At 48.5% G+C, this 13,083-nt stretch overlaps 1 protein-coding gene and 1 non-coding gene across 3 annotated transcripts in view; one reads left to right on the forward strand and one right to left on the reverse strand.

The window, feature by feature from the left end:
- FLVCR2 (FLVCR choline and putative heme transporter 2) overlaps positions 1-13,083 on the reverse strand; it is a 59,001-nt gene that overhangs the window by 31,408 nt on the left and 14,510 nt on the right. The window lies entirely within an intron of this gene.
- LOC133067489 (U6 spliceosomal RNA) lies at positions 87-192 on the forward strand. The gene has a single exon (XR_009695281.1). It is a non-coding gene; the product is annotated as a U6 spliceosomal RNA (small nuclear RNA).

Below are 13,083 nucleotides of genomic sequence, written 5' to 3' on the forward strand. Positions count from 1 at the left end.
GGATGGAAGCCAAACATTGTGACCACACTGACAAACGTAAATGCTTAAGTTCACTCTGTAACTTTGTCATTTAGAAAGCATCTGTGGTGCTTGCTTCGGCAGCACATATACTAAAATTGGAATGATACAGAGAAGATTAGCATGGCCCTGCACAAGGATGATACGCAAATTCGTGAAGCGTTCCATATTTTTAGGACATGGAAGCGACCTAGATGCCCATCAGCAGACGAATGGATAAGAAAGCTGTGGTACATATATACACAAAGGATATTACTCGGCCATTAAAAAGAATACATTTGAATCAGTTCTAATGAGGTGGATAAAACTGGAGCCCATTATACAGAGTGAAGTAAGCCAGAAAGACAAACACCAATACAGTATACTAACACATATATATGGAATTTAGAAAGATGGTAACAATAACCCTATACACAAGACAGAAAAAGAGACACAGATGTATAGAATAGACTTTTGGACTCTATGGGAGAAGGCAAGGGTGGGATGACCTGAGAGAACAGCATCAAAACATGTATATTATCAAATGTGAAACAGATCGCCAGTCCAGGTTGGATACATGAGACAAGTGCTTGGGGCTGGTGCACTGGGAAGACCCAGAGGGATGGATGGGGAGGGAGGTGGGAGGGGGGTTCAGGATGGGGAACACATGTAAATTCATGGCTGATTCATGTCAATGTATGGCAAAAACCACTACAATAGTGTAAAGTAATTAGCCTCCAACTAATAAAAATAAAAGGGAAAAAAAAAACAAGAAAGCATCTGTGGTGTGAATTCACACAACTGCGTAAATTTATATACACAGGACATAGGCACACGCAAACTGGCTATAAATACACACACACACACACACACACACACACACACACACTCACATACGCCAACAAATTGAAACATCTCATATGAGCACTGCAGTTCTAACTTCAGGGACCTAACAGTTGGGTATTTCTGACAGCAGAAACACCATTATTCAGGAGTGACCAGCTGTGATACAACGCCCCAAACCCTTCTGCCACATGAAATACCAAGGTGGAAACTGGAACATAGCCTGAAAACTCATGCAAGATTCAAATTCTAGAATTGAGAGAAGCTAACTCTTTTGTGTTAAGGTTATTGAAATTGACAGCAACAGCAGGTAGAGAAGCAATTTGCTTTCAGGACAATTATAACATCATTAGCTGCCAATGCGCTCATCATCCCAATTGGTTTTCTAGCCGGTCAATTACAGCCACTCAAGGTAGTCACTAGTGATTCTTAGCTCTGAAATAGTCTCAAAAGTCACCATCAACAGGTTCAGAGTAGCATTCTTCCAGTGTATACTGTATACAATCAACAAGTCAAACTGATCTTTAAAACATCTGCTTTTTGAAATGTATTCTGCTAGATTTCGCAGGGAGTACAGAGATGTATATGGCAGAGTACTTCAAGGAGCTTTATAATCTAATGGGGGCAGGGAGAATTAAAAGAAAGATACAAAAGGTAACACAAATGGAGATATTTGTGGGTTGAAATGATTGAACAATAGTTTCAGAGTGCCTTTATCATCCTCTCTTAGAAACCCATTATTAGAGGACCAAATAGAGGTTTAGCGACTTGTTCAGGGTCACACAGAGTCAAGAAACCAGATCTCCTGGTGTCTCTAAGAAGTGCCTCCTTCATGGGGCCTAGATTGCCCTTCAGGGCTAAAAGTCAGAGAAAAGTCCAAGCGAGCAGGCTCCTCCATGAGAGAAGGTATTTCATGTCCTTAGAGCTTTATCTGATCCTCACTTACATTAATCTATCAGAATTGAGTCCCGCTTCTTAACTGCTGGTCTCCAAGACGTTGAGGGTAAAAACCAGCCAAAGATAGAGGGGCAATGTACCCTTCACAGCTGGGAAGGTGGGCCACTGCACATCCTCTCTGGTTTCCTAAGCACTTTGAAGTTGCAGATCTAGCGGTTAAACAGGATGCCAGAGGGTTCCTTTTGCACGAATGAGGGAAGATATGGGACATCACTCAAGGTTCTGGGATTCTGTCATTCTCAAAGGACCCTGATGGAGGGGGATCTAATGCCCAGTGATCTTCTACCTCGAGAGGGAGGTCCTCCCAGCCGGGTCCACGCTGCACACTTGAACCCTCAGAGGCCCCACTCCAGCCTCTGTCCACACTCCGTCCACACTCTAAGCCTGAATGAGTGCATTTCCAGCCTCAGGATGGGGCAATCAGCTTAAAGGCCTGAGGCAGCCCTGGCCAGGTGGCAAGGCTGTCCCACAGGGACCTTTCTCCAGGAGGATGTTGGCTTTGGCGGTACTTTCATGCCCTGCATGAAAATTAAAACACAGGGATTGCACTGCAAGCTGCTGCCACTTCTGTTTTTCAGAACGTACTTTTTCCAGCTTCTTGAAAGCTGTGCTCAGTGAGTGTGCAGAGCTCTACACCCAGCTCCTAGATCCCGAGTCTGTCCCTTAGCAGGAACTCAGTCATGTTGGCTGGCTGCGTGGATGGACAAATGGATATTGGTAGAAGGTCTTATCTATACAGAGCTGGTAGAATCACACAGGTCTGCCCACTAATGACCATGTTCTTTCTACAAACCATGCTGTTTCTTCCAGGTAAGGGAAGAAAATGGGTGCGGGATTCAGGGGTTGGGAAGAGGATAGGATGCCAACTAGCTTTTGAGCATCTACTAGGCATGGGGCATGTAATACAGCTTATTTTTCACTTAGTCCACGAGCTCTTACAACAAAGACAAAAATGAGAAAAACTGGTCAGTAGCCAGCCAATGTCACACTGGCTGGTAGCATAAGAGTTGGGCTCCCAAATCTGTTCTGTCTGACTCTGGGCCCCAGCTCACCTCCTGCCTCCCAGGAAATGTTGCTGGTGTGACATCAGTCGACACAGAAGCCTATATTTTCACTCCTTTGAGTTCTGTCACACATTCGATAGGACACCACCAGGGTAAAAACCAGAGACCTGCAGCCCAAGTGAGGTCAAGAAAAATGTGAAGAGTTGAGAGAACGCTGCTCCCAAGGGTAGGAGCCTCATCCTTTCCACGCTCACAAAGAAAGCAAAGCTCACACTATGAATGTAAAGGATTAAAAGTCACTGCTTAAAAAAAAAAAAAAAAAAATCACTGCTAACTGGTTCTGACTTGCCCTTTGCCCCAGCATTTGTTCTAGTTTTATCCTCCTCAACCAAATAGTCATGGGCAAAGTACACAACACACAGACAAACCCAGTCACAGTCTCCACCCTTCAGAGCCCAGGAGCCTAAATACAATGGTGCACTTTGAACCAAAAGAAGACATATAATCCAAATGGGGTGAATGAAGGGTGGAATGCAGACTGGGAAGATACTCTATTTTTATCTTTGATTTGATTTCGCCCTTTCTGCAAACGCAAGGATGACATCTAAACACTGTTGCAAGAGCTGCGATCACGAGCATTTGCAGAGCACATGTCCCAGTTAAGCACGCCTGTGCAGCCTGAGGGCTTCGGGTGACAGGAGGAAGCCATACTTGCGTCATGCATCACTTGTCATTCTGGCTCACACACTTGGCAGAGCAAAAATTAATCCAGAAACCGCGAGGCTGCATCTGGGGTAAGATGTCCACACTTAACCCACTACACAGCACAGCACAACACGTGTTATGTTTGCTCTGAGACCCACAGAACCACTGTCCCCATCACCATCCACACGGGGCACTCAGAAAAGTCCCAAGTCAGACTGAATCAGAACCCAGGCACAAAGCCGCCCCCCCAAAGCTACCTGGTCATGAACATGCCCAGACCATCCGAGGAAGACCCTGGGGCTTTTGCAAAAGGCAGGGGGCTCTGTGTCAACACCATGGTGAGGGCTCAGTCCTACCGGAACCAGGACAGACCACTGGTCCCCATCTGAACCCTCTGCCAGGGTCGCAGGCACCTCATCCTCCAGACCCAGGTACTGGCCAAGAGGGAGCCGCTCCTCTTGGTAGGAGGCAACCGCGTCAGCAAGCAGGTTCTCACCCACCGAACCTCATTCCTCCTCAGCCCATTCTTCCCCCAGGCAGATCGGCTGATCAGAGAAAGCTGGGCCCACTCTCAGCCCCACGGCTAGGCCCCCACTGCCTCATTCCTTCCCTTTGGCCACAGTCACCAGATAAGGACAACATATCTCTTGGATTTCAGGGCTCCCTAGGACCAAGGATCAGAAATGTCCCCTTACTGGGTCAGCAGTTTCCCTGAAGCAGAAGCCCCAGGCTTGAAGGCTCCCATCCAACTTGGTCTCCTTATGTCCTCACCAGGAATCACCTTGCTCCTCAAGGAGCTCACACCCATGAGGTTCATTTTAAGAGTGAACATTGTTCATTTCAAAGCAAACCTCTCCCCATTCCTCCTTTCTACCCCAGTATCCCTCTGACTTGTCATCACTCTATACAGCGGTTAAGGGCTTAGGCTCTGGGGTCAGAAAGGTCTGAGTTCACACCCCAGCTCTGCCAGTCACTAGAAGGCTGATGTTGACATGTTATTTCCCTTCATTTTGCCTGTTTCCTAGCCCACAGGAAGGTACTGTACTGCCTAGTTCATACCCTCGAGCTCAGGGGGTTGCTCTGAGGACTAGTGGGCCCATCTGAATGGACTTCCCAACAGGATGCTGTATGTCAGGAGGCTTCACTCCCTTCCCACCTGCCACGCTCTCCCACAGCACGGGTGACAGGCCTGGGAGGAGAGGACACCTGGACAAATGAGACGTGCTCGGTTGACCGATGCAGCCCCTCAGCCACCTGCCCTGGTTCTCCTCCTCATCCTTCTCTGCTCCTTCTCTCTGCCTCTCTCATCTCACGGTTGCCCTGGCCTCTACCTTCTCACATCCACGCTGTCCAGACCCTCCCCAGCCTCCCTGGGATGCCCACTTGGCCTCTGTGTCCCTTTTAGGTGATGTGACCTCTCCCCCACCAGCCTGCACTGTGTGTTCAGGGAGACCTTTCTCAGCACTGTTCTGATCACGGGGTCCAGCTCAAGGACCCTCAAGGAGCCAGCCCTCTCCCAGGGAGGACCACGTCCACATACCCCTCAGCCTGATATTCTTGTCTTTCTTCACCTCCAGTCTCATTTCCATCTGCTTCTCTGGATGTCCCCCGATTGGATGATTCACAGGTCCAACCCTTCATCATCTCTATCCCAGCAGATTCATTGCTTGCAAGGGTCTCCCTCCTCGAACCTTTTAGAGCCCATCTTACCCTCAGCTCCTTCTCTGAGTCCTTGATTATTTCAGGGAGGCCTGACTTCCTTGACCTAACTCCTTGAGTCCTTTAAATTTCACTCTTTCTTCTGACATTAGTCTGCTGCCTGGTAAACAGGACAGGGGTTTATTCGATAAATGGGCATTAAACGAAAGGCCTACAGTTTACTGGAATGTCAGAAAACATCACTTCCTTTCCAGACTAGCTGTGAACCCAGACCTGGGGAATGATGTGGCTGGAAACTTAAAACTGTCTAGACAAGGCTCTTAGAGAAAGTGTGGTTTTAAAAAGAACATAGTTGAAGGTTTCTTTTAAACTAGCACCACATGAAAGATAAATCTGTGTTCAATCTAGATTTCCATACACCAGGTTTGCTTAAAGCTGATCCGCCCCTACGAGCAATCTTAAAGCACACAGCACGATGTCATTCCCACAAGGCTGTTTTTATGCGATGGGTGACCATGAACAGGTGTGTATCTACACATGTCTATATACATTAGCGATGATCTTAATGATGTATTAATCATTACAGATTAATCAGAAACTAAAGATCACGGAGAACAACAGTTGAGAAGAACATACATAGACAAACATACGAAAATGTTCTTTCATAAAGGGTCATTTCAGTCCATACAGAGTTTAGGGGCACTAAAGTGAAAGTGTTAGCTGTTCAGTTGTGTCCGACTCTTTGCCACCCTATGGACTGTAGCCCGCCAGACTCCTCTATCCATGGAATTTTCCAGGCAAGAATACTGGAGTGGGCTGCCATTTCTTTCTCCAGGGGATCTTCCTGGAGATTGAACCCAGGCCTCCCACACTGCAGGCAGATTCTTTACCGTCTGAGCCACCAGGGAAGCACCAAAAGGTGCTTCAAAAAGCAGTATGTCAAATTTCCATCCCATATGCACAGACCCACCCACTCCTGGGCTGCATATCTGGACTCTGGTACCGCAGACATGGACAGCAGGGCCACCCGCAGGGAGGCCACCACTACACCCTGTCTGGGCAAAACCCAGAAGTGACTTCAACACTCAAGGTCCATCCCTACACACTGCTGCGTGCATTTAAACACCAGAAAGTGGTGCTGCTGAGGCAAGTCGGCACACTTAATACAAAATTCTGCTACTATTAATACCTCTCTCTCCCCCTGGCCAGGGTCACTTAGACCATTGTTTACACCTTAGTGAAAACACTGCACCTCAGTGATCAAGGCATAACTAATCTGGGCAAAATGACGCACAGAAAAGGCTCCGGGTCCGCAGGGCGGGACGGCACACTGCAGGAAAGCCACCTTTGAATGTGAGCAGGCTCAGAGGCAGTCCTGGGACTGAGTCTTGGATGCCCCAGAAAGGAGCGAGGCGGCTGCTGGGCACTGAAATCCTGAACTCGAACAACGGTTTAATCGTGAGGACAAGCCACCCAGGACCAGCTGGCAGCTCCTAGGAACATATCACAGTCAGCAATAATGTGCAAGCAAAGCCTGTTCACATGAATGTATTTTTGAAATTCCCAAATCCAAGCCCCTGGCTTCTTTTGCAAAAGCCAACTCGGGATTAAGGATGGAGCAGACCTTCAGGAACGAAAACAGTCTCATTGATTCGGGGACAAATCACCCATGAAAGAGGTTTATGGATTTAAAAGGCTAAGCTTAGGCCCCTAAGAACTTGGGAAGCAGTGTCACAGCTGGTCAGACTCTAGACTCCCTTAGAGTCCCCTCCCCTCATCACAGGGTCTGTCTTCAAATCTGTGATTGCGCTGGTGGCTTACATAACCTGGACACTCTTGGATTTCCTCAGTCCCTCAGGTGGCACTAGTGATAAAGAACCCACCTGCCAATGTAGGAGAAGTAAGAGATATGGGTTTGATCCCTGGGTCAGGAAGATCCCCTGGAGGAGGGCATGGTAACTTACTCCAGTATTCTTATCTGGAGAATCCCATGGACAGAGGAGCCTAGCAGGCAAAGAGTCAGACACGACTAAAGCAACTTAGCAGGCACTTGAGGAAAAGAGGTTAGGTGAAGGCAGGAGGAGCACCAGGGAAACCAGGACGGCCTGAAGACTTGCCTCCCAGGGAAGGTCAGAAACTCCATCAAGGCTGACTCACTGTGCTCTCCACGCCACAGCTGCCGGCCTAGGTGCCACTAAATACTGTACATGTATGCACACACACCCTCTTTTAATCCCTTTTTGTTGTTGTTTTGCTTTTTATGCTGTTTTGGCTGGGCTGGGTTTTCGTTGTGGTGCGTAGGCTTAGTTGCCCCATGGCATGTGGGATCCTAGTTTCCTGACCAGGGATCGAATGTGTTCCTTGTAGTGGAAGGCGGATTCTTAACCACTCAACCACCAAGGAAGTCCCCAAATCTCTTTTTTAAAATTGAGAAAACTAGCATTTAAGTAGCTTGTCCAAGGTCAAACAACAGCAAGTGTTCTATGCTAGGCTTCAAGTTCAGGTCATGGCTACTAGAGTCCGTAGCCTTAACCATTTGGCTGAACATTCCAGTCCTAGCTGTTAACTCAAAGCAGACGGAAGGAAATAAACAAACACATAATGAGCACCCACTGTGTGCTAGCCAGTTGCTAAAGGATTTTTCATGCTATTTCATTTAATTCCTTACAAAAACTCCCTAAAATTGGCAAGATTATCTCTGGTTTGGTTTTTATAGAGGAGAACACTGTAACTTGCCCAAGCTTTTAAAGGCAGAACTGAGATGCAAGCCCATGGCAATCTGAAACCAAGTCCCTTGACGAACTGGGCAAATTTCATGGAAGTCACTTCCTCAGAGACCTGATAACATCTCCAGTCTTACAGGTGCAATGCTATCATTCAAGCACCTCCCATGAGTCTAGCTATTGGAGGAAGCAATCAGGAGATATGGTTCCAGCTACAGTCTGACTGTTGACCACTTAGTCAACCCCTATGGGGTTTCTTGTTCTTATATGCTTGACTTCTGATTGTCTTCCATGTAGGCTATTTGTCATCTCTCCAGCTAGATTTTAGCACCATGAGGACAGGGACATTGACAAACCTTTCCTTGTGTGACCCCCTCCCCATACTACGCCCAGTACTCTGCCAAGAACAGAGACGAGGCTCAGGAAATATCTTCTGAACAGAGAAGACTTTCAGAACTCCAGAACTCAAGCCTAAATCAAGTATTGCCAGTCTCTGCTATAGCAAAGAAGCTGGGCAGAGTAGCAATTTGCTGAACTGCAAGAGTTGACCACCAAAAGAAAGCAGATGCAGGGTGGAAAGACACAGGGAAGACCCCCAATTTGGAGCTCCCCAAGATCAGACACGGGGGGGGGGGGGGTCCCTGGAATGTAGGCTGATCAACCACCCACCCTCAAACCTACACTTAAGATTTACTGAACACCCACTGATATGAAGCACCACACTAAAAGGTAAGGGAGGAGATAAATGCAAGACGAAGAGTACTACCAAGCTTCTAAGTAGCCAACGCACCTTGGTCTTGTCCTACAGCCTTGGGGATGGGTTTCCTCCTCATTATTGGCAGAGGGCAGGTAGCAGAGGTACCCTGGGCTCTAAACAGGGAAGGTGCTAAGTTTAGGGGAGGGGTCTGAGTTCTACAGGGAAATTCTGATTAATTTTTTTGACAAAGGGCTTGATTTTTTTTTTTTTTTTTTTAGCTCTGCTTCATATTTGTGCTGCTTTCAGTCATCACCTCGGAAGGCTCCTGGGGCACACACGCCTCCTTTTAAGGGTAGGTGTTCCTCCTGAAATTGTGCTTGTGGTGACATCAGCAAAGGCTCAGTCCTGGTCTAGATGAGAGCAGCCTTTGCCCCCACTTTCCAGCCTCTGCTCCCCTTTCCCCAAGTGCCTGACTCATGGCTGACTTCTCCACCCAAAGGTCCCTCTCATGACAGAGCAGACAGCCAATGACCACAGGCTCCTAGAACTTCCCCAGTGACTCAGTTGGGGAAGAGGAAAGAAAAGGGACATCTTTCTAACCACCAGGCCAGGAAAGGCGCAGATGCAGACCTCACTTTCTCCAACTCTTGAATAAAATAAAAAGCTCCATTGAGATGCTCTGGCACTTCCACCAACCCCCAACCAGATGCCAGCCCGCAGCAGCCAACAGTTGAACTCACATGTCTTGTGTGCTGTTCCCATGCTCAACCTCACCACTCCCTGCCTGGCGACAGATGGTGAAATAGCTCAAAGCAGAAGAACTGTTTCCTTTGTCTGATATGTCACTTGCGGTCATTCCTGAAAGCAGCTCATGTGACCATGTGTGCATGCTTAGTCGCTCAGTCGTGTCTGACTCTGCAACCCCATTAGCCCGCCAGGCTCCTCTGTCTATGGAATTCTCTTGGCAAGAATCCTGGAGTGGGTTGCCATACCCTCCTCCAGGGGATCTTCCCAGGGATCAAACCTGGGTCTTCTGCACGGCAGACAGATTCTTCACCAGCTGAGCTGCCAGGGAAGCCCCTCATGTGACCATACATGTTTCTAATACTCCCAAGTTTTCTTCCGAGTCTGATTGGGCTTTCTTGGTTGAAAGACCCCCACTTCTGACTTTCAGAGGTGAAACTCAGATCAGAGGGCTTACTCACAGGCAGGCCCTGGAAGAGTGGTTTCTTAAAAGGCTGCCACGAACCAGACCCAGTTCCTCCCATTTCAGGTTGAGCCTCCAGAAAGAGACAGGCTGGGCCCTAGGTAGTTTTTCCCTAAGATGCCAACTTCATTAAGCCCTGCCTCATGGTGCCAGAGAGATCTGGAAAGAAAAAGAAATCTAAACCTTGCACCAGAAAAACTATTAATTACCCATATCTACCACCATCCCTGGAAAGCAATGCCATGAGTTCTGGCCTGGGATTTAGGGAGTTACCCAGCTCCCCTCCTACTTGGCCCAATGCTTCCACCACCAGTCACTCCATCAAGCTTAGAGTCTAATCCCTCTTCTCTCAGATGTGAATTCAGGAACTTTTCTTTTCTATTGCTAAAGTCCATGGGGTCCCAAAGAGTCGGACACAACTGAGTGACTGAACAACAACAACTCTTTCCTCAGAGCTCAGAATGTGGGTTGGCACAGAGTAGACATTCAAGAAATATTTGTTCAGTCAGTAAATAAAGGCTGTGGTGCATTGTCTCAAAGAAACCATAGCTCCCAAGAACTGACATAAAGGTCAGAGTGCTTGGCCCTATAAATGGAGAGTATAGCCCTTAATGGGCTTCCTGGGTGGCGCTAGTGGTAAAGAACCCGCCTGCTAATGTAGGAGATGTAAGAGATGTGGGTTCGATTCCTGGGTCAGGAAGATCCCCTGGAGGAGGGCATGGCAATTTACTTCAGTATCGTTGCCTGGAGAATCCCATGGACAGAGGAGCCTGGTGGGCTACAATTTATAGGGTTTCAAAGAGTCAGACACCACCGAAGAGACTTAGCACACATACACAAAGGCCTTAATGGCTTCCCAGGTGGCTCAGTGGTAAAGAATCTGCCTGCCAAGAAGGAGACATGAGTTCAGTCCCCAGGTTGGGAAGATCTCCTGGAGAAGGAAATGGCAACCTGTTCTAGTATTCTTGTTCGGGAAATTCCATGGATGGAGGTGCCTGGCACGCTACAGTCCATAGGGTCACAAAGAGTCAGACATAACTTAACAACAAACCAACCAGCCAATGTAACCCTTCATCCAAGGTTGTACCACATAAGACAGACAGCCAAGGGGGTTAGAGCTTTCATTCACTGACTCTCATTTGTCACATTACCTGTGGTCTCTCAACTGGGGAAACACCCAGAGGCTGGCTGGAATGGATGCAATCCAGTATAAACAGAATTCAAAAAGAAACAAGGACTGATGGCCAGGGGCCTGTGTCAGTTACTCGCAAGGGACAGAGATCTGGCCCACAGTGGGGACGCCCTAGTAAAGGATGTAGATTTTTGTGGAATAGCATGAGAATACAAGGTTAGCACTCCTGGGACAGATGATGGGGTCCTCTGTTCCCCAAGGAGAGACAGAAGAATTTTAGAGAGAGAAAAGTCAATTATCACAGCCACAAAGATGGTCTGAGCCCCACCAGTCCCCACTTGTTACCATGGATCAGCATCACCCTTAGGTGGTTGGTGGTGGTGGTTTGGTCATTCAGTCGTGTCTGACTCTTTGTGACCCCATAGACTGTAGTCCACCAGGCTTCTCTGTCCATGGGATTTCCCAGGTAAGAACACCAGAGTAGGTTGCCATTTCCTTTTCCAGGGGATCTTCCTGACCCAGGGATCAAACTCTGGTCTTCTGCATTGCAGGCAGATTCTTTACCGACTGAGCCACCAGGAAAGCCCAACTGTAAGGGGCCTGGGAGAAAATGTGGTAACCCCAGGACCACTAGGCCTTGAGGAGAAGACATCTTATCCCCAGGACCCGTCTCCTGAGAGTGAGGACTAAGTCAGCTCTGTGTTCTGCCACAGCTGCTACTGCCTACATTGAAGACAGGAGCCATCCAGGGCATACAGAGGACAGTGAGTAAAGAGGCAGTACAGTAACTGGAGACAATGTCAATATTTCTGGGTGTCTCTCAACAAAATTACCACAGTGGTCTGACCCCTGCAAACACAACTTCCTTTCCCTCACAGTAGCCTTGAGAGAACCAAACATTTCCAAGGAGGACTGTCATTGTCGTTGTATAGTTGCTCCCTCTTTTTCGATCCCATAGTCTGTAACCCAGCAGGCCCCTCTGTCCGTGGAATTCTCTGGGCGAGAATACTGGAGTGGGTTGCCATTCCCTGCTCCAGGGGATCTTCCTGACCCAGGGATCAAACCTGCATCTCCTGCTTGGCAGGCAGATTCTTTACCACTGAGACACAGGGAAGCCCTAGGGCTGTCTTTACTCCACAAATAAAGCAAGGCATTATCAAGATGCCTGTCCCAAGGCTAGAGGCTGAGAATGCCTCTTGGCAGTCAGGTCTTCCCAGGTCTCACCCCCCAAGTCAGCCAGTCTCAAAGAAGGAGGAGCTTCTCCACCTGCCACTCTTCCCAGGACCAGCTTCCAGGGCTGCTGAGGAAGCAGGTGGAGGGGATTTTCTCAGGAGGCCCACTGACACATAAAAAGTGGAAAAGATTAGTAGGAGGGCTGGGCCAAGCTGCATTTTTCCTCCACCCACCACGCCCATGCTCCTGAGGCCCTGGGTGACATGTTGCTCGATGGCAAATATATGCTCTGGAATCTCCCTTCAGCAATGAGAAGACAATGCCCCAAAGATAAAGGGTAAAACCAGAACACCAGTTGTCTATTTTTCCATCTGCATGTTCTCAGTCCCCACCGCATGCCCACCAGGGCCTCTTCTGGCCTGTTTTCTATAAACAAGGTCTTGTGGGGGGTGGCCTATTTCTAGAAGGGTGGTTGGTGATGCCAGCACCAACCTAATGCATTAGTGGAGGGAGTGGACAGGCAGGTCTGCTTAAGTTCCTTCCTGACCTATGGCGTCAGGGAGGAGGATCAGTGAGCAGTATTCCTAGGACAGCAGCTGAGCTGAAAGAAAGGCCTAGACCCAGAGGCACCTGAAGGAGTGCTGCAAACCTGAGTTTGGTGGGCAGGGAGAAGACGGATGTGTACTCAGTGACTGTCTGTGGAGGCTCCTCGGGATCAGGAGCTTTCACACCTTGTTGAACTTGGGTGTCCACCTGTGAGGCTGGCTTCCTCCTTACAGATAAGGAAACTGATGCCCCAAGAGGGCAGGTGTCCAACCAGAGGCCCCAAAGACAGGGGCTGGCAGAACCGGGCCAGGGTCCCATGGCTCCCATATCAGGAGTTCTCAAATTTCAGGGCGTATCACAGTCCCCGGTGGAGAATTAAAACCACAGATTCTAAAGTCTCATCCTGGAGAGGGTAATTCCTTGGATCTGGCCCCCTAGGC

Source organism: Dama dama, chromosome 12 (assembly GCF_033118175.1).
Source record: "Dama dama isolate Ldn47 chromosome 12, ASM3311817v1, whole genome shotgun sequence".
Lineage (NCBI taxonomy): Eukaryota > Metazoa > Chordata > Mammalia > Artiodactyla > Cervidae > Dama > Dama dama.